Source organism: Ursus maritimus, unplaced genomic scaffold (assembly GCF_017311325.1).
Source record: "Ursus maritimus isolate PB19 unplaced genomic scaffold, ASM1731132v1 scaffold_12, whole genome shotgun sequence".
Classification (NCBI taxonomy): Eukaryota; Metazoa; Chordata; class Mammalia; order Carnivora; family Ursidae; genus Ursus; species Ursus maritimus.
In genome coordinates this window covers 56,388,401-56,409,899 of record NW_024423564.1, presented here as the reverse complement: position 1 = coordinate 56,409,899, position 21,499 = coordinate 56,388,401, and the positions used below count along the sequence as shown (strand labels likewise).

At 41.4% G+C, this 21,499-nt stretch overlaps 1 long non-coding RNA gene across 1 annotated transcript in view; it reads left to right on the top strand.

The window, feature by feature from the left end:
• The window catches only part of LOC121102087, a 291,047-nt gene that overhangs the window by 202,251 nt on the left and 67,297 nt on the right, over positions 1–21,499 (top strand). The gene's annotated exons all lie outside the window — the stretch shown is intronic.

Sequence of the window (21,499 nt, the reverse complement as noted above, 5' to 3'; positions counted from 1 at the left end):
GCTTTATGCCATTCCATTTGTTAAATCCTCACAACATCCTTCACTGGGTAGAGGAAGAACCTAGGCTTGAAATGACTTGCCTTAGGTCCCATAGCTATTTAGTAAAGGAATGAGAATTTGAACTTGATCTAGCTGGCCCTAAAGCTTCGTTACAACACCCATACTCAGCGGCCAGCAGAGCCCTTGCTAAGATTACTCTCTGCTAGAGGTGGAGTAAGGACAGCATGGGAGGTAAGATGACACCAGTCCTGAAGGTCATGTCATTGGCTGATGTCCTCTCCCCTGTGTTGTCTAACTGGGTGGGATTCTGCCCTCTGATGTAGATTTAACCCATCTTAGCATAGGCTGCACATCTTTTCTCACCCCAGTTATTTCGGATCCATCTTCTCTCTACAGTGTTTCTGTGGAGCCCTAGGCAGTACATTGCAGGTGAGTCTGAGTTCAACTTTGTCTCTGTTCGCCTTATTGAAAAAAAATGACAGAATGTGTAAGATGCTCTCCAATTCCCAGATCATATATCTTCCTGCTGACTCAAAAGTTGGATTGCTTGTCACCTTACAGATCTTTGAAAATTTCTGTTCCCCATGGGCAGGTTCAGAAAAATCCCAATTTTCAGAGTGCCTGGGTGGCTCAGTCAGTTAAACACCTGACTCCTGATTTGGCACAGGTTATGATTTCGGGGGCATGAGATCGAGCCCCCTGTCTGGCTCCAGGCTCAGCAGGGAGTCTGTTTGAAGATTCTGTCCCTCCCCCTCTGCCCCTCCCCCTGCTTGCACATACTCTTTCTCTCAAATAAATAAATAAAATCTTATTTAAAAAAAAGAAAAAAAATCCCATTCTTCAGTGATTTTTCTCCCCTTTTCCCCATTCCTGTAATTCTTGTAGTCTCATGAGATTATTTTATACCTTTGTTTGCTGAGGCAAGTTATCTGGCATTCGATGCCCGGTAGGCTCTAGGAATAGGAAATTCCAATATTCCTTAATACAGGAATCAGATGACCTGCCTTTCAGTCCCCTTTCTGCCACTAACCAGTCCCGTGACCTTGGGGAAATCACTAGAATTTTTACATGAGTGAGATAAGAGGTCAAGCTACTACTGAAGTGTTTTTCAAGGCTAAGATTTAGTAATTCAAGCCTTCCTTCTAGTAAACAAAATTTCAGTTTCCATTGGAAAGTTAAAATTGTTCAACCTGCTCCTCACTTCAAAATAAACACCGTCACCTCTCAGAATTGATGCAAATTCATAGACTTCTCACCTTGGGCTTTTGATTTTTCCACCTCACATTTCCTGGATTCTGAGGAGATAATTTCTGGGTTTTTTGAGAGTTGTCTTTCTTTCTCTCCTGATGGGTAAATGCTGTGTGAAGGGCAAATAGAGATGGTGTTGGTGCCAATGAAGAAAGAAAACAAGTTAAATGATACGTTTAAGGAATCAAGGGCAAGGGTTGCCTGGGTCAGGCTGCCCTCACTCTTGCTACATTCCACTGTGCTTTGGCCACACGGGTGATGGTATAATAGGAAGAACGCAGCCCTGGATCTGGCTCTATCACATAGGTAGCTGCTTGATCTTGGACAAGTCATACAACCCCTCCAAGCATCAGTGTCTTTTTCTTTTAAATGAGGGTAATGGCTCCTTGAGGGCTGTTGTGAGGATCAGTGATGAGATAGATAAAACATGGGGCATTGAAATTTGGAGATACATATTAATATATTTACAGATGAATTGACATGATGTCTGGCATTTGCTTCAAAATAACTGGGGTGATGGTCAATTGATTTTTGACAAGGGAGCTATGACAATTCAACAGTCTTTTGATTATTCTTTTCAACAAATAGTACTGGGACAACTGGATATCCACATGCAAAAGAATGAAGTTGGACCCTTATCACATCATCTATAAAAAGTAACTCAAAGTGGATCAAACACCTAAATGTAAGGGCTGAAACTATAAAACTTAGAAGAACACATGAGGCAACTGTTTCTTAACTATGACACCATGAATATAAGCAACAAGAGAAAATGATAGGTTAAGTTGGACTTCGTTAGAATTAAAAATATTTGTGCTTCGAAGGACACCATCCAGAAAGAGAAAAAATGACCTGCACAGTAGGAGAAAATACTTAGAAATTATATATCTGATAAGGGACTTATATACTGACTGTATAAAGAACTTTTGCATCTCAATAATAAAAAGACAAATAACCCAATTAAAAATGGGCAAATGATCTGAATAGATATTTTTCTAAAAAAAGATATACAAATGACTGATAAGCACATGAAAAAATGCTCAACATCCTTAGCCATCAGGGAATGCAAATCAAAACAACAAGAACACAGAATTATTATTAGGGCAGGATAAATACTCTGTATGATACTCTAATGATGAATATGTATCATTAGACATTTGTCCAAGCGCAGAGAATGTACAATATCAAGAATAAACGCTGATGTAAACTGCAGACTTTGGGGGATATTATATGTCAATACAGGTTCATCAGTTGTAAGAAATGCACTGCTCTGGAGGAGAATGTTGATAATTGGGATGCATTGCATGTGTGAGGACAGAAGTTATATGGGGAATTATACCTTCCTCTTGATTTTAAGTATCTAAAACTACACTAAACAATAAAAGCCTTAAGAAAATTTAAAAAAATTAAAAATTGAAAAATAAATAAAACTAATAAAAAGTATTAGGGAAGGGGTGCCTACGTGGCTCAGTTGGTTAAGCATCTGCCTTCGGCTCAGGTCATGATCCCAGAGTCCTGGGATCCAGTCCCGGGTTGGGCTCCCTGCTCAGCGAGGAGCCTGCCTCTCCCTCTCCCTCTCCCCACTCACGTTTTCTCTCTCTCTTTCTCTCTCAAATAAATAAATAAAATCTTTAAAAAAAAGTGTTCGGAAAGATGTGGAGAAATTGGAATCTTTATACACTGTTAGTGGGCACGTAAAATCATGCAGCTGCTATGAAAACCAGTCTGGCAGTTTCTCAGAAGGTTAACTATAAAGTTAATGTGGCAGACTATGCTTCTGCTAGGTATATACCAAAGAGAAATGAAAACATACGTCCACTCGTACATGAACATTCTTGTACACAAATGTTCATAGTAGTATTTATAATAGCTAAAAAGTGGAACTCAAACATCCATCAACTGATAAATAGATAATATACTATATGCATACAGTAGAGTATAATTGGGCAATAAAATGAAATGAAGTACTGATATATGCTACAAGATGGATGAACCCCAAAAACATTATGCTAAGTAAAAGAAGCCAGTCGTAGAAAATTACATATTGTATGATTCCATTTATATGAAATATCTGTAACAGGCAAACTCATAACAGGCAAAGCAGATTAGTGATCGCTCTGGGCTGGGGGTAGGGGGATGCAAGGTCAGGGGTGATAGCTGAAGAGTATGAGGTTTCTTTTTGGGGTGATGAAATGTCCTAATATCAATCGTGGTGATGGTTGTACAACTCTATGAATATACTAAAAACCATTGTGTTGTACGCTTTAAATAGGCGAATTGTATGGTGTGTCAGTTATGTCTCAGTAAAGTTGTTATTTGAATCAATGATAACGTGGGCTGAAGGTTTTGGGGAAGAGTGAGAGGGAAAACAGAGGAAACAAGATCAACTGGCCAGGATTTGATCATGGTGAAGCTGGTTGACAGGTGCATGGGAGTTCATTACATGATTCTTCCTACTTTTGTAGGGACAAATTTTCTACAATAAAATAAATTGTATTTTGAATTTTTCTATAATAAAAATAAATTTAAGTAAAACAGAAAGACATATCCAACTAGCAATAAATGGCACTATTATTATTATTATTATTATTATTATTATTATTATTCACAGAACCAAGAGGTGAATGAATTGAGGATTTAAGCATATACCCTTAAATAACCCATTGTCCATCTGACAGTGTTTCTTTAACTTGCCTAAACTCCTTTTGCAGGAGTCAGCACTTTTCTCCCCATCATGGCTCCATGGGGTCAGAAGAACAGCTGGTCACAGACATAAAGCTGGCCTCTAACCCCTGATTCATCCCCTTCTTTGTCTCCTCATGGCCAGTCAGTCACCCACTCTGGCCAATTTTCCTTCCGAATGACTTTATCTTTACCCACCCTTCATAGCCATCACCACCTACCTAGACTAGGGCCTTGCCAGATTCTACCAAGGCTACAGCAACAGCTGGTCCCCCCACAGCCTCTCCTCATTGCCTCTCCTGAGTCTTACACCCATCAATCCTACACACTACCAGTAGACTCTTTCCATGTATGTCCTTACATGTTTGTCTCCCCTGCTCAAAAATTTAAAGGCTGTCTATTTCTTATGGCATAAACTCTTAATTTTTCTATCTGGATTCATCATCCGACATTACCCTATGAATCCAAACTTATTTCTCACCATTTCATAATTTGTATACATTGCTCTGACCTAGCACGTCCATCCACTGTGTTCACATAGGCATACATGTGCTTCAAGTGATGTGAAGCTTTTTTTTTTAAAGATTTATTTATTTATTTTAGAGAGAGAGAGAGAGCGAGCACGGGTGGGAGGGGCAGAGGGAGAGAGAGAGAGAATCTCAAGTAGACACCGTGCTGAGCACAGAGCCTGATTCAGGCTTGTTCTCAAGACCCTGAGATCACGACCCGAGCCGAAACCAAGTTGGATGCTTAACTGACTGTGCCACCCACATGCCCCAAGTAAGGTGAATATTAATTAGTCTTATCCAATCATGTTATTCCATTTTTCTTCCCAGTGATTGGTTTAGGAATGAGCATGCAATGAAATGCTAAGCAGTAATGCATAAGAGGAGGTCTAGGGGAAAGTACTTCTTGGAAAAAAAGTATTGCTCATAAAAAGACACAGAACAGATAGGGCCTTTCCTTCTGCCTTCAATCCAGACATCTGGGCACTGAGGGGCAAAATGTAATGCCCGGAATTGCTGCAGCTTTCTTATGACCATGAAGAGAAAGCCAAGAGAATGAGAGTGATGAGCCATAAAGGCATTGAACTGCTCAATTAAATCAATCCCAGAACTGAGATACTTCTGCACATCTGCTATATGAAATAATAGATGTCTACACCGTACAAGGCAATTTTACTTGAAATCCTAAAACTTTGTGGGCCATCTCATTCTAGAGCCCTTCTGACTTGGTTAGGAGTCAGCCAGACTCTGATTTCTAAGTTTCTCTCTGCCACTTACTAGGTCTGTGAATTTTGCAAGTTAAACACCTTTTGTAGTGCAGTGCTTTTCAAATTTTATTCTGCAGCAGAATCATCAGGCGAGTTTGTTAAAACATCGATTCCCCAACACCACCCAGAGATTCTTATTCACTAGTTTTGTGGTAGAGCTGGAGAATTTCCATTGCTAACAAGTTCCCAGGTAACGCTGTTGCTTGGAAGACCACATTTTGAGTACCAGTGTCCAGGCTATAAGTTTCTCCATCCATAAAATGGACATGAGAGCATTCCTTAAAAGGTTTTATGAGAGTTAAACATGATAATACAGATATAGGGCACAGTGTCAGGCACACAATTATGGCTCAAAAATGGTAGCTATTCTTATTAACTTGGGAAAATGTTACTCTTGTAGTTACTCTTAGTTTGTACAAATTCCAGGTGCAGACTCATTCCTCTGGAGTTCTGGGGCCTTGTGTAGGCAGCTTTCCCAGACAAAAGAGCCAAAAGAAACCTGTTGACTGGAGATATTAACTAGGTGACTGGGGGGGGGATGACATGAGTGATTTGCTGGGATTATTGAAAATCATCCGAAATACTGCTGGGTAGAGAAGCAGACGGGAGGAAAAATGGCCTTCACTTATCAGCCTTCCATTAAGATGGTTTGTAGTGTGTCTCAGCATTATCCAAATGATTAAAGAGGTGAGACCTATAGGGTGGGGGTGGGAATGAGACTGGCCGACCAGCTTTAAAGGACGGAAGGCAATAAAAGATTAGTTATTAAATAAATGAAGTTCAGGAAATGATCCAATGTCTTGGGGGTGTTCAATCACAGGAGACAAGAAGCTTCTAACCTTGCAGAGTCGAAGAAAAATTCACAGACACACACGCCACCTCCAGCATGCCATTCGCTTGCTGTTGCTCTGGGTAAGGAGAAATTAAGAAGACCAGGAAAGCTAGATTTTTAAAAATTGCCATGAATTCTTTTCCTAGAATCCCTAATAGATCTTACTTTCTTTTCCTTCCCAGCAGGAAAGAAATGCGTCTTTTGCTGTTGTTGCTGGTATCTACCATGAACATAGCCATTTATTTCGTCCTTAATATGTGCCAGACACCATGCTATGCATTTACCTTCACTGTTCCGCTTGATCTCTTTAACAACTCTATGGTGTAGATTCTATTTTTAATCTTTTACAGGTGACTAAACAGGTTCAGAACAGTGAGGTGGTGTGTGGGTCATCTGGCTAGGAAAAGGGATTTTTAACCTGGACCCTAATGGCATTTTAACTTTTCAAGTAAGATGTACCTCTGTTTCTCACTTTGTTTTTCCCAGGAGGTCAGGTAGGCATTAATATTCCTGTTTTAGAGAGAGGGACCTGGAAATTTGGAGCACTTCTGTGACATGTCCAAACGTTGCCAAGGGTAGGAAGTTGTGAAACCAGAGTTGGAGTTTAGAGTACTCTCTCTGCTATGTCACACTGCCTTTGGAAATCACTCAGAATGGTTTTTTAAAGGTAAAGTACATGATATACGTATTTCTACTTCCTTTCTCATTGATCAATGAGACAAAAGAGTTTCCAAAATCTTTTCTCATGCCACCTTTTTTTTAAAGAGTTCATCTTCATTTTACTTTTCCTTCCCTCTCTTATTTCTATTTCCATCTCCTCTCATTTCCAGAGTATGTATCACCTCCCCACGCAGCTCTTCTTCAGACTCAGCTGTGAATTTCTACGGCTATAGAGAGCCTGAAGGGCTAAGTCATAGGTCTTTCTTCTTCTTGTCCCCACCTCCTTTTAATTAGTCCTCACCACCTGTGACTTGCAAAAGGTCAGATATTATTATCTTCATGTTAATGATGAGGAAATTGAGTCAACAGAAAGGTTTTAAAACATCCAATTTTATGGTCAGTGTTCTTTCTGGTTTTAAAGCCTGTGTTCTTTATAAGGTTTTACTTTCAGTTGGCCAGAGGTCTGACCTAAAGGGTCACGATCTGCTGAAGATCCACTTAAGACCTAGTTGATCTTAAGCAGATTTCTTATTTTCTCCAGTCCCAGTTTCCTCTTTTGTATAACAGAATTTCTTTAAAGTTTGGCAATAACATGTGAAGACACCAATGAAAGTAAATTAAATATACATATATACGTATACATATAAATGTATACATGTACACGTGTATATATACTACACACACACACTTCTAAAAGTTTTGTAGTTTTAGCTGTTACATTTAGATCTTTGATCCATTTTGAGGTAATTTTTGCATGTGGTGTAAAGTAAGGATCCAACTTTTGGGGGGGGGGGCTATCTAATTTTCTAAACACTATTTGTTGAAAAACCTGTCCTTTTCTCCATTGAATGGTCTTGGCACTCGTGTTGAAAATCATTTTCTATATATGTGAGGATTTATTACCATATCAATGTTCCATTGATCTATTTGTCTATCTTTATGCCAGTACCTCACTGTTTTGATTACCATAGCTTTGCAGTAAGTTTTAAAATCAGGAAGTGTGAGATCTCTAATTTGTTTTTTTTTTTTTTTTTTCCAAGATTGTTTTGGGCTATTCCAGGTCTCTCGAGACTTCTTATGGTTTTAGAATGGGTGTTACCGCTTCTATCATTGGGATTTTAACAGGAATTGCATTAAATCTGCAGACGGCTTTGGGTAGTATTGACATCTTAGCAATACTAAGTCTTCCCTTCCCTTAACACAAGATGTCCTTCCATTATTCGTGTCTTCTTTAACTTCTTTCACCAGTATTTTCTAGTTTTCAGTGTGCAGTTCTTTTGCTGTCTTGATTAAATTTATTCCTAAGTATTTCATTCTTTTTGATGTTGTTAACTTCTTAATTTTCTTTTCAGATTGTGCATTGTTAATGTACAGAAATGCAAGTGATTTTCTGCAGGTTGATTTTGTATTCTGCAACTTTGCTGAGTCATTTACTAGCTTTAATAGGGGATTTTTATGGAATCTTTAGGATTTTCTCCATATAAAATTATGTCATCCGTAAACAGAGGTAATTTTACATCTACCTTTCCAATTTGGATGCCTTTTACTTCTTTTTCTTGCCTAATTACTCTGGTTAGGATTTCCACTATTATGTTGAATAGAAAGCAGGCTAAAGCAGGAATGCTTGCCCTGATCACAGAGGGAAAGTTTTCAGTATTTCACCACTGAATATGATGTTAGCTGTTGGTTTTTCGTATATGGCCCTTATTATGTTAAAGTAGTTTCCTTCTAGTAGTGGTTTTTTGACTGCAGATTTACACTTTTTAAAAATACTTCAGCTGTTAAGTAGAGAATGGATGGGTTGGGGATGAGCTGATAATAGGAGACCCTCTTGGAAGCTGTTCTAGTAGTTTAAGCAAAAGATGATGTAGTCCTGAATTAAAGAATTATCAGAAAGCGTGGGAGGAAGAACAGTTAAAAGAAACTTTTAGGAAGTAATGTTAGTAAATCTTAGTTATTGATTTAATATGCCAGGAAGGGAAGGGTCAAGGATGCTTTCCAGTTTTCTGATTTGGGAAGTAGGACAAAGAGAACCCTGGAGAGGGATAGTTTTGTGAGAAAAGATGATGAATTAGTTTAAGATCATGTGCACAGGGACAGGTAGTTAGAAGAGTCAGAAGCTTAAAGGTATGAACTGGAGGTGGAAGTTTTAAAATATTTCCACCCAGGTGGTGGTCAAAAGCATAGGTATGGATGAGTTAATCAGGGCTTACCAAAACAAATGCTTGAAGGGGCCAGGCAGGTAACAGCCAATGAATGAGACTTGATGTAATACTCTAGGGAAACCCTATGGCCTGGAGCAACTGAGCATACACGCTCTGCTTAAAGGTTTTCCGATGTAATCAACCAAGCAAAGACTGCTGGTTTTTGTTCAGACCCTCTCCTGTCCCACCGTTCTTGCTCATAAACCTAAAGGAATAGGTCCATAATCTTAATGGAATTTCAGGGAGCATGGCTGACCAGTAGGGAAGCAATTAGAATTAAGTGACACCCTTTGCCTTCCTCCTAACACACTTGACATTATTCCACAGAGGAAGATGTGGCTCCAGCTGCAATTGGCTCTGTTCTTTGCTGTGTTTCTTACCAGCATTACTCAGAGCAGTGGCTGCCGAGAGCTCAAATTTGGGAGCCTGGGGGTCCTTAATATGAGACAGCCAAGACATCTCAAGACCAAGGCCAGCAAACCTGGCTCCTGTTCCAGGGCCTGAAAGCATAGTTCTTCAAAATGTCAACATAGCAATGACCTACTGAAGGCTTGGCTTCCTATGCATGGAATATTTGGAAAGAAAAGGTTATTTTTGTTGTTGTTTTTATACATAAATAACACAATCTGACTTTCAGCACTGCAGAGAGGTCTGTGTAGCCAGAATAGGAAGACCCCCCACCGGGGTGAGTTTCTGAAGCCAGTTCTTACACGAGCCTGAAGCTCCAAGGGGACTTGGGCCGAGCAGCCAGAGGTCAGCCTCTCTGTTCCTGTTTTTCCTATGAATGGCAGGCCAACTAGGGCAGGAAATTGAGATAACTGGCCTGGGTTGTTGAAGCTGTTTGTCTGAAATGTTGGATTGAAGAAACTTAGTAAGTCTGTGATTTTGTCTCTTTGATGGCTATGTGGACCAGGATGGAGATTTTAGAAAGCTCTTTCCAGTGGCAGAAATAATCGGCTTAATTTAGCAACCAGCAAGCAAACACACTCATCCTTCAAAACTTGGCTCAGATGTTACCTTCTGCATCCAAACCTTTCCCTATCTCATTCCTTTGGGTCCCCAGAACATTTACTTCTCTTGTGAACCTACCCACACTTTGAACTTCTCAAAGGCAGGAGAGTTATAGTCTACTTCATTTATCAGCTCCAGGGCCAAGAGAGGTGCCTCATGCACACTCAGCATTTGAATGGATTAATAAATGGCTTTATTATTCCATTAATCCACTACTCCTTCCTCTTAATGCCTACTTCCTGTGGCTTCTATATAACCTTTCTTTCTTTTAGCAATTGTATGTGTTCTCTAGGGCTGTCATAAAAAGTACCACCATAAAAGTAGCTTAAATAATAGGAATGTATTGTCTTACAGTTCTGGGGGCTAGAAGTATAAGAGTAAGGTGTCACAGGGTTGGTTTCTTCTGAGGGCTGTGAAGGAGACTGTTCCATGCCTCCCTCTTAGCTTCTAGTGGTTTGCTGGCAATTTTCAGTATTCCTTGTCTTGTAGACACATTGCTCCAATCTCTGCCTTCATGTTCACATGGCATTCTCCCTGTGTGTATGTCTAAATTTCCTCTTTTAATAAAGACACCAATTATACTGGATTTGGGGCCCACTCAACTCTAATATGGCCTTTTCTTAATTTTATCTGCACCAACCTTCTTTCGAAATAAGACCGTGTTCTTAGGTATTGGAGGTTAGGATCTCAAATTATGGATCTGGGGAAGACACAACTCAACTCATAATAGACATGTTTTACAAACAGTGATTTTCATAGCACCCTCCATACTCGTGGCCTTCTTGGTATCAGGGATTGTGCCCTATTCTCACAAGGTTGAGGACTATTAGAAGGAGCTCTGCTCTAGAAGAATAAGTCACTCCTACTTTCTGACCTCAGTTCCCTCCTATGTAAACTGCAAAATTAGAGGAAATAATCCTCCAGGCCTCTCCCCACTCTGAGATTCTTGGATTTTTTCTGGGAATCAATAGCCCTGGGTCCTGCTGACTTTTCCCATAGTTTTTCTTCCATCTTTAACTAGTAGCAGACCTCACCATCAGTACATTTATTGCCCTTATTACCGATCAATGGCATTTCTCATTCTTATTCAATAATTTGAATACTCTTATATAGTTTGTCAGTCTTGTTGTTATTGTTGCTGGGTGTGAAGGTGCAATCATAATTTAATTAAGAATAACCTTGAAGAAGGTGTTATCCAAGAAGTCTGAAAGGAGTTCCCACTCAGGTGTACGATGATGATCTAGCCTTCTCTGGCTTCCTGTCACATTACAGAACAGCTAGGTCTGGTGTCTCTGCTGTCTGTGTGGCCCGAAGCCATTTCGTTCACCTCTATCAGCCAGTTCTTTCCTTTGTGCACATTTCTCTAGCCACGTTATATGTGTATGTCCCTGTGTGTCTCTGTGTGTGTGATCATTACTAATAACCATTCCTACCTTCATGCCTTTGTTTTTGATATTCTTTACGCCTGACATACGACTCTTTTCCATTATCTCCTACTCATGTATCAAGATCCAGCTGAAATGCTACCTCTTCCATAAAGCCTTCTCTTATCTCCCCAGGCCAAAGAACTCATTCTATTCTCTGAGCTGCCATTGCACTACATGCAGAACTTTTTTTGGCATTTAATCACTTTCTACTTTGTACCATTGTTATCTGAAGAGTGCTCAGCTTCACCACTTTTCAACTCCAACTCTGAGTAAATAAATGAACTCTCAAGTCTGTTCATTCATCTGCCAAGTGGGAACCATTATGCCCAATATCTGGAGTAGTTATGAGAATTATTTAAACAATGAATGTGAAGAACAGGAACACAGTAGGTACACAATAAATATTAGTTCTCTCTCTCCCATTCTCTATGTCAGGTTTGTGTATTTGCTCATTTCTGCATCCCCCATCACTCTCTAGAATAGACCTGGCATTTGCTAGATGCTTAATAAGAGTTAGACATATGGATGGATGGATGGATGGATGGATGGATGGATGGATGGTAAATTGAATAACCTGTGAGAAAATTTGAGAATACTCAATTTGGGCTATTATTTTTAGGCAAACAATGCCAGAGTTGAGTCTTCGTGGTCCAATAACATGATCTAGTTAGGAAACAAAGGAAAATTTTTCTGGACCCACACATATAATCTTCCAAAATCCTGCCCCAAGCACATTTTCCTTTACTCCTACTCAGATACTCAAATACTACAACTAACTGCCTCTTGGTTGCTATATTCAGGCCTGCCTTTCTCCCTGGACTTACTTGTTCTGTGTATTCTCTCTTCTTTTCCTTTCCTTGTCCATCAAAATTTACCTTTTCCCTGTGCTAATAACTTGGGGATCCAATTATCACAGAAAAGTCTTTATCTGGTAGCAGGAAGGTGTGGTGGCCAGCTTCTAACATGGCCCCTAATAATCCTCACTTTCTGATACTCATGTTCTTATGTAGAGCCCTCTCCTATTGAATAAGCATGACTCGGCTGATCAATAAAATATTGAGAAAGGGACTGTGTAGTGTCCAAGGTGAGGTCATAAAACGCATTGCTGCTTCTACCATGGGCTCTTGGATTGCTCACCCTGGAGGCCAGCTACCCTGTTGTCAGGATACTCGGGCAGCCACATGGATAGACTCATGCGGGGAAAAACTGAGGCTTCCTGCCAATAGCCAGCACCAATTTGCCAGTTATAGGAGAGAACCACCCTGAAGGTGGATCCTCTAGCCCCAATAAACTCTTCAGAGACTGTAGCCCAGACCAACATCTGATTCAATCTCATTAGAGACTTTCAGTTTGAACCACCAGCCAAGTTATGTCCCAATTCCTCATCTACAAAAACTGTAAGAGATAGTTAATATGTACTTCTGATTTAGGCCTCTATGTTTGGAGAGGATGTATTGCATAGCAATAGATAACTAATACATTGGGTTATCTGGAGGCTATTTATTCCTTATACCCAAAGAGTAAGAGTATATCTTTGGATTCCAGGACATACAGGGCCAGTGAGAGAGATTGGAAGCACACGGAACTATCAAAGTTTCTGAAGGTTCTACCAATTAAAAATGGGGACTACTGGGGCACCTGGGTGGCATAGTCTGTTGAGTGTCTGACCCTTGGTTTTGGCTCTGATCATGATCTCAGGGTCATGAAATCAAGCCCCACGTTGGACTCCCCACTCAGCACAAAGTCTGCTTGAGACTCTCTCTCCCTCTCCCTCTACCCCTTCCCTACCCCCATGTGCTCTCTCTCTCTCTCTCTCTCTCATAAATAAATAAACCTTATTAAAAGTAGGGACTACTTCCACTACCTTCTGCATGACAGATCTACAAAAGATGAACATGTACAAATCTTAACCCTGAGAAATTCCAGCCACAGATATGCACTCAACAGAAATGCATTCACCAAAGACACATGCAAGAATGTTTATAGCAACATTATTGAAAATAGCCAAAACCCAGAAACCACCCAAGTCTCCATCAAGAGTAGAATGGATCAATAAATTGTAGTATATTCACTGGAACACTGTATGGGAGAGAGTGATCGGGCAAAGCCACAACTACATGCAACAATATGGATGAATGTGTCAATCATTGTACAGAGTGAAAAAAGCAGCCAGATGTAAGAGTATCTATATGTGATCCTATTTCTATAAAATATAAAAAGGTAAAATTAATCTATAATGTAAGATAGTAGTTATTCTCAGGATAATGAAGGAACTTCTGGGGTGTGCTAATGTTCTAGTTCTTGATCTGAGGGCTGATGACATGGGTAGGATCCCATTTTGAAAAATCAGTGAGCTGTATGCTTATGATTCATGCACTTTTCTGTATCTATGTTTGCTTCCCTAAACAATTAATTTTGAAAAATTGTCTTAACAAATTTTCTTTTTTTCAATAAGTGCAGCTGAGAGCAGTACAAGTTTAGAAAGGATTATTCTTCATACTAAGGAGGAGGTTGGAGATTTCCTGCCCTGCCATTAACTTGTGCTTGTGCTCATTTGTCTCATTAAAAAAAATAATAATAACAGTTAATATTGACTGTACCAACTGCAGCATTAGTAAGGCAAATATGTATGGCATTGTATTTAAGTTCAAAATAATATTTGGAGACAGATTATGTAATACTCATTTTAGAAATGTGGAACAGAGGTCAAGAAAATGAAGTAACTCATGCAGTGTTTCAATGTATATCAATGACATACGCTGCATTTAAACCTGACCTCTGGCTTCTAAGAATTTACTTTTTTCAACAATGCTCTGATCCCACTGAAAAGAGGGAGGTAACTGGGTAAGACTTATGTTCCTCTTGTACAAAATTAAGATCTATGCAAGTGTAAATCTATATTGCATTTGTATATAGGTTTGTATAAACACACACACACACACACACACACACACACACACACACACAATGTCTGTATGTGTGTGGGTGCATGTGAGTGCTCATGTAGTGAGTTATGTGCCTAGGGTTCTGTCTCCTAGTGCCAAGATATAGGAGGAAACTAAAAAATATGAAGATTCACTGGGATGATTCCAAATATTTGATTTTTGGCATTGGATAATTCAAGCATCTGCATAAGTTCACTCTGCTTTTCATCCAGATATTTACTCAGCACAGATACAGGCTCAGGCTCAGACCCAAGGGGTGAATTGATCAGTATTTATTTCCTTGATACTTTCCTTGCTTCCATTACTCCTGATCTTGAACATAGATTAATAAAGCTCCCAAACTGAAACTGAGCATTTGATCACCCAGCTAGAGACTACATTTTTCCACCTTCCTTGAAGCGTGGAATGTGATTTAGAGTAAGTGATACATGGAGCCTCCACGTCACCTCTTTAAAGACAATGTCCCTTATGCAGGGCCCCCTTTCTTTCACCTCCTCAGGCTGGAAATCTGAGAAGACAGTAACCCAGCCACAGCCAGAAAAGAAGATGACACTCTAGGGGTGGTATAGAAACAAGTTGTTGGAAACCTGGAGTGGCTTGTGACACAGAGCCCCATGCTAACCCAGACTGCTTTCCTTTGGATTGCTAGGGAAGAGAGAAACCTGTTTCACATAGCGCATTGTGGGGGATCCCTGCAGTCTCCCTGATGCAAGTAGTTTTACAGGAGGGGGTAATTCATGGAGACCCATAAGCAAGCACCTTGGTCAATGGCCAATACCTTGGCCCTTAGAAAGCAGACAGCTGGGTCCCCAAGTGAGAGACTACTCTATGGGAGGCAGCCTCAGAGGGACTGATAGTGTCCCCTTTATAGCTTATAACACAGTAGCATGGACACCTTTTTACTGGATCCTCACCACAAATATATAAGGTAGGAATTGACTTTATTCCCATTTTGAGAAACCAGGTCTCAAGTAAGTGTCTGCTCATGTTAATAAGTGACACAGAGCCAAAAGCTTTTCATCATTCCTGGTCTCCCTGGAAAAGGAACTTCATGGAAACGAGGCCAAGGAAGGGATTCCTGATAGAGGTCTTCTCACCATTCTTCCAGAGCAACAATTCTGAGTTCAAGCATAGGCCTCATCTATTAGAAGGTATAATAATACAGGAATTTCAGCAAACTTATTTTAAATCAACTTAGCTTTCTGGACATTTTTGCCAACCTTGGGTTCAAGTTGGGATTACAGGACTGCCGTATGCCTATCACCTAAACTTTGCCCATCTAAGTGACATTTTAATAAAATTTGTGGTCTACAGCACATTTATGTTCTTGTTGGAACCTTACAGCAAACCTAAAAGTATTTTAATTTTGTTCCATTTTGTACAGGCAGAGAAACTGAGACTCAGAGAGCTTAAGGAATTTGCCCATGGTTTCACAGTAAGAAAGTGAGACTGTGTACATCAAACATTCACTCTGTGTCTGGCACTTTTGACGTGTGCAATAAAATGTTATTTACTATTTTGAATGGTAGGTTGGAACTTAAATTGAAGTCTCCTCGTTGTAAATCTGCTACTCCACTTGGCCTCTGTCCTGTAGCTTTCCTTCTTGGATCGCCTTGTCCCTAAGGCTGCTTTGGTATTCTAGCCAGTAATTATGATGGCATCACCAACATGGCACTTACTCTGTGCTAGGAACTACTCTACAGGCTTCCATTTATTAATTTGTGTCCATACCCTCTAGCCAAAGACCATCAGGAACACATCTATAACTGAACACTGGGTTGCTTGACTCGTTGCAATGAGGGAGACTCCACATCATAGGAAACCATGGAGTGTTGCAGTAGAGGATGTTAAAAGGGACCTATAGGATGAAAGTCTGGGTCAGGTGATTTTGGAGAGGGTTCAAAGGAGGCAGGGCTTGTTCTGTATGATTATGGTTAGATACTCTAATGAATATTATCTAGAAGGTGGGAATAATAGAAAGAAGCTAAAGAAGTAAATAGTAAAGTGGTAGCATCACTCATATTAGCTGGGAGAGGGGGACTTTTAATATTTTTGTGGTTTGCACAGTGACTGTTTTCGTATGTGCTTGGAAAAAAAGGCTACCCTTTTGTGTGTGTGTCGGGGGGGTTCTCATTTATGAGATTATTTATGTTCAGCAAGAGAAACACTAGAGCCAACCTACAAATGCCAGGCCATCACCTAACAATACCGAAGCCCTGCTTTTAATGTGAGGCCAGTTCACAGATGTTGAGAGCTGCTTTCCTCCTTCTTATTTATTTAATCTTCACAACAAATTTATGATTGAGACTCTATTAGTATCCTAGATGAGGAACATGAGACATTTAAGTAACTGGCCAAGGGCGCACAGCTAACAAGTGGGGGATCAGAAGGAGAACCCAAGCAGTATGGCCTTAAGACATCTCTCCTGACTCCTAGGATATTCCACCTCTCCAGCTACTTCCCTGGAGGCCTCATCCTATCTGTAAACACTCGTCATTTGACCCCAATGGGACACTCCTACCTACCCTTAACCAGGTGCTGTGAATTCTCTAGCTCACCTGGATACAGACTTAACCTCTGGAAAACAGCTGGAATGCTTGACTTGATAGCCTCCCCTCCATGACCATTCACTCACTCCCATCCCAAACTCTCTGGAAACCTGCTCCGCCTGTTTGGTTGGACTCCCCCTCGTGCCCTCACATTCCTCTGGGTGTCCTCCCCACCCTGGTGAATGAGGCTTATTTCTGGAGGGGCTAGCAAAAGGGCCGGCCAACCCCTTGTGCCTATTGTGACATCCTAAAAGAATCTGATTAAGGCCCCCAGGGTGTTAGCTGCTGCCTGCTAGCTTGAAGGCAGAGAGGCATGGAGGAAGGAGCTAGCTGAGTCACTACTTAATGGATGTATGACCTCCAGGCAAGTTACTTAACCTCTCTGTGTTTTGTTAGGTATAAAACTAAGAGCGCTAGTGACCAACTCAAAGTATTGGGAAGATCAGATGAGTCCTTTTTTTTTTTTTTTTTTTTTTGTGGAAACTAAGGAAGTGATTACATTTCCCATCTGGGTTGATATGGAACAGACCAGAGAGAACAGACAAGGGGGGACGAAAGAAGCTATAAACTATCCTGTGCAGGCAAAACTCTCTAGAACTATTTATCTTCCTATTGTGCACACAGCTCAGTGCAGGGACAGGCCCTGCCAATGTGAGGATCACTGGAGAATTTCCATCTCTGATGGGCTTACGAATGCAAAATGTTGACTGTAATGAAAAGAGTATTGGAGTTAGCATCAGGGTATCTGAGTTCTCGATCTGGTGCCACCATTTTCTGGCCTCGGGCAAATCACTTGACCGCCATCTTTTTCTCCTCTCCCTCCTCAGTAGCAGAAGGGGAGTTCCTATAAACCAAAGGTTGAACGCTTTACTTTTATTAAGTCCTTACCACAACTTTCTCCACTATGTAATATCATTATGCTCATTTTATAGAAGAGGAAACCCAGGAGAAGAATGTTCTTGTTTGTTGAAGGATACACAACCATGTTTGTTGAAGAATGGGTTTGTTGAAGGATACACAACCATGAGGGGACAGGCTTGTGAACCCAGGCAGTCAGACTCTAGAGCCTAGGCTCTCAACCTCTACTGTGAGCAGCCCTTCCACTTGCTTATCTGAAACCCTGAAGAAAAATTGCCCCCCTGCTTCCTTTCAGACAGCTCTGAGGATCAGATGGGCCCATGGGTGTGCCGGGATGTGCTTTAACTGTGAGATGCACTGCAGAGACGTGATAGTGTCTCACTCACTGTGGCTTTGGAGGGCAGCATTGGCGTGAAAGTCCTGAGCATGGCTGTTTTCAGAAAGGCAGATTTCAGCCCAGAGTGAGGGAAGTCCTTCCATAGTGAGTGCTCCTGAGTGAGCTGGGCTGTCTCTGAGGCAGGAAGCACCCCCCAGGAAAGGAAGCATCTGACCAGACAAGAAAGCCACGGAGGGTTTCCTTCATCACCTGTGGTAACTGAAGCTTCTGGCACAGGGCTCTGCCAGGGTGGAAGTGGGGTACTCCATTGGCTGGGCTCTCCTGCTCTCCCTCTCTTCTTTTCATGTTAGGTGCTCCCTTGCTACTGTTTCCCCTTCAGATTCTGCGAATTCTTGTGTTTCTGTGAGGTTGCTGGAGCCCCACTTGACCTGAAGGTCCTTTGCCAACTTCATCACAGCCTCTGGGGCAGGGGTGGATATGCGGGAAAACATTTTTCCTGAACTCTGGCTCAGAGTCCTTCAACATCTGTGGAAAACAAGGGAGTTTACCACACAACCCTCTCACAATCAAGTACTCAATTAATGCTTGGCTCCCCAGAACGACTTTTCTCAAGAAAAATACCATTTAAAACATTTTTCTCTGCCTCGCTCCATCTTTCTGAGAGAGGGAGTTCTGAGGCCAACCACGGAGAAAGAGACTTTGGTTTTCACCCTGAAAACTGTTGTTCTAATACCCTGGCCAAAGCATGCAGAATGGACCACTGAGCGTCCCCTGGCATGACCTCCACACTCCCTGGGTGGGAACAGAGCAAGGACTGAGATGAAGAGCTAACAAGAGAGCAGTAGCTCCTTTATGGATTCCTCTGCCACAGCTTCACCCTGAGAGGACAGGAGAGCCATGTTTTCCCAGGAACACTAGGAGATGGTGTATGTGTGAAAGACAGACAGAGATGGAGAAACAGAGAGAAACAGAGAGGCACTATGACACTATTAGGAATTTTCCATCCCTTTGAGATCTGGAACCCTCTGATTCAAAGTGTGGTCCACAGACTGCCAGCATCACCATCAGCCATGAGCTTGAGCTTGTCTGAAATGCAGAATCCCAGGCCCCACTGCAGACTGAATCAACATTTGCCTCTCATCAAGTCCCTCAAGCAATTCTCAGGCACACTAAAGAGTAAGACGCACTGATCTCTATAAGATTGCCTCAAAACCCTTGGTAAGTTCCATGGAAGTCCATATCTCTTCCCAAATGGTCTGCTAATTCCCAGGGAACTCACTCTGTCAGGGACATCCCTGGAACATCTGCTTCCCCTGCATAGAACAGTTTAGAGCTGATTTTGCCCTCCTGTGCTCCCTGTCTCAGTCTGCTTCACATCAGACCAGATGGTCTTAATTCCTTCTTCAGTTTACACCAAAAGGCAACTCACACAGAGCATTTGTGTACGTACATGTAGGAAATGTTCCCAAAATTCACTATGTAGTGGGGATGGGACAAAACAACCACTGGAACCACTTTATGTTGAGTGATAGATCACACAGCAGTGGAAGTTCTTCCCTGGCCCCTCTCCCCAGGTGTTTTCCAGTCCACCTATGACTCTGGGTCACCTCTTCCCGCCTCACCTCCTTGGTGCCTTTCCTCTCTTCTCTCCCCGTTTCCATCAGGAGCAAAACTCCCCCTCACTTTCTCATACAGAGCAGGAATGACATCCTTTCTGTTGTCTTCATACTATGTTCTCAGGATCCTCCTTCTGTCCTTTATGTTGCAAAAAGACAACTCCTCACATCCATGTTCAGAGCAGCACCATTCACAATCCCAAAGAGATAGAAGCAGCCCAAGTGGCCATGGACAGATGAATGGATAAACAACATGTGGTACTCGCATACAATGGGATGTTGTCCAACCCATAAAAAGGAAAGACATTCTGATATACGCTACTACATAGATGAACCTTGAGGACACTATGCTAATGAAATAAGCCAGTCAACAAAAGATAAATATTGTATGATTCCACTTATGTGAAATACCCAGAGTAGTCAAATTCACAGAGACAGAAAGTAGAACAGTGGCTTGGGAAGGGGGAGAATGGGGAGGAGTTGTTTAATGAGTGCTAAGTTTCAGTTTGTAAGATAAAACAGTTCTGCAGCTGGGTTGACCACAATTAGAGCGGTGCCCAAATCCTCCCCTACCTGAATCCCAGGAGGTGCTGGTCTCCTAAAGGGATGTAGCTGAAGCCTTACAGGAAAAGTGTTGGCCTCACAGGAGAGGAAGATCTGGAGGGGAATTGTGCCTCAGTCATTCCAGTATGTAAAATGGCAGGAAACACATTTCATGTTCTGGACTCCCTCTGGAGTGTTTTTCACTTACTCATGACCTTCCTACAGGAATCTATAGGAGTGAGTGGCCAGCAGCAACTGACCCCACTCTGTACACATTGACCCCACTCCTTAGCCATGTTTGACCAGACTGGGGGAAGGTCCCTGACTCAAAGCTGTTTCAATCAGGGTCCTATCTGTAGTAATGGGGAATCTGAACACAGAGAAGCAGAAGGTCAATCTCTCCTATGGTTGGCGTGATAACTTGTGGGCTTGGAAGCTGTGGCAGGCTGCCATGCACCAACCATTTGCACTGAGTGGCTGAAAAAAGCCAGCCTCAGAAAAGAAAGACAGAGGTAACCCATCAGCCGAATAGACAAAAGGGGAAAGAAGGAGAAGCACCATTCCTCAAGTTCCCTGCAGCCCTCCTCTCCCCGGTTCCTGTCGTTCCTGGAAACTTTTCCCATGGCTTGCTCATGAGCTTGGTTTCCTGAATCACCCCTGCATCTTACAGTGAAATTTCTCTCTTTAGCTGAAGCTAGTCCCATTTGGTTTCTGTTGTTTGCAACCAAAGCTACTTTGAACAATTCCCATTCACCATTTTGAGTCTTAGTTTGCTTTGGCTGAAAAAATCAAGATAATGATGCTGAGTCACTGAATTGTTGCAAGAAACAAATGGATATTTTTAAAATGCCATAAAAATGGAAAGGACTATTATTTCAGGAGAGAGATAACATGGATGGAGCAAAATGGCTTAGACAGAAGTTTTGTTCTGACTTTTTGAAACATTGGTTTAAAAATAAGAAAAATAATGGTAGGAGCTAATTAGGAATATATCCAAATACATCAGACACTTTTCTAAGTATTTTATACATTCTAACTCCTTTAATCTTCATGTCAACCTAGTTTTGCATAGGTTCTATTCTTTTTTTTATATATATATATATAATGATTTTTTATTTTATTATGTTAGTCACCATACAGTACATCCCCGGTTTCCGATGTAAGGCTAGATGATTCATTAGTTGTGTATAACACCCAGTGCACCATGCAATACGTGCCCTCCTTACTACCCATCACCAGCCTATCCCATTCCCCCACCCCCCTCCCCTCTGAGGCCCTCAGTTTGTTTCTCATAGTCCATAGTCTCTCACGTTT